Consider the following 1294-nt stretch of genomic DNA (forward strand, 5'->3'; position numbering starts at 1 on the left):
CCAGTCTGAAGATCTTTCTGTCGAGTTCAGCTTTTTGTTTTGTAGCCTTTGGTAGGCTTTCTTTTGTAGCCTGTACGGTTAGTGTATATTTCTCTTTTGACTGTACTGTGACTGTTGTATTATATGTGAATTATATTATCCGCTGCTGTTTCTTTTCTGTAATGTAATTATCTCTGGCTCTGGATATATGTATGTATGGATTGTTATGAGGAAACCGATAGAAAGAAAAGAAAAGAAAAAAAAAGAGGCAATAGAACGATCAGATGAATCCTTTCGCTACACGGATCTTGGGGTTATCATAGGCAAAACCGGCTGGGGTTGACCAATGGAAGGAGGGGGGATATCCACAAGCCCCATGTCACCCGGGGGAGAATTAAGGTTTGGGATCTGCAGAGAAGAACGAGAGGCATTGGTTGAAATCATAGGAGGGTCAGAAGAAGTAATAGATGGCGGGATTGGAGGTTTTTTAAGAATGGTTGTAGGTTGAGGCTGGGATTTTTTCGGATTTCGGCTGAAGCTACGACCCCGAGCACGCTGGGTTTGGACCGAAGGTGGCTGAGGGTTGGGGTTCTTGGAACATTGTTCTGGGCTATGATAAATAGAACAACAAAAAGAGCAAGGGGATGGCTTCCAGTCATATAGAACAGAAAGTGGCGTAATCTTACCATCAACAGAAATGAAAATTTCGTCAGGCAGAGGGTTAGAGCACAAAACCTGAACACAAACCCGGGCAAAAGTGAGGCGCGTTTTAGCCGCCGTGAGAGCGTCCACCACCAAAGGTATTCCAACACAGCTCGCTATTTTTGATATCCCTTCCAGAGTCCAACAAGAGAGTGGTAAATTTTTTATTTTTATCCAAAGAGGAATGGTAGCAAAATCTTCACGCTTAGGAATGAATTCCGGCGACCATTTTTGTAGAATGAAGGGCTTCCCAAAGAAGAACCATGGTCCACCCGACCAAGCCGTATCATAATCTTCCGGTGATGAAAACTTCAATAGAAAGAACCCGTCATCAAGCGTTAAAAGAGAAAGTTCCCCTTTTAGTTTCCAAGTCCGCTTGATCACAGACAAAAGTGCTTCGTAGAAGGGCCTTCTGCCAATCGAATATCCGACAAGGGAGAGCGACCACTCCGGAGCTCCAGCATCAAACTGAGATTTAGTGAAATGAGCCGTAAAATTTTTTGTCGGGTGATGAACTAAAGAGCTCGAGAAATCGTGGGAGACAGGGGATTGAGAAGAAAAAAGAAGCTTCCAGTGCAATAGGTCTTTGGCAGAGGTTGCCAAAGAGGTGGTA

Source organism: Dendrobium catenatum, unplaced genomic scaffold, assembly GCF_001605985.2.
Source record: "Dendrobium catenatum unplaced genomic scaffold, ASM160598v2 fragScaff_scaffold_332, whole genome shotgun sequence".
Lineage (NCBI taxonomy): Eukaryota > Viridiplantae > Streptophyta > Magnoliopsida > Asparagales > Orchidaceae > Dendrobium > Dendrobium catenatum.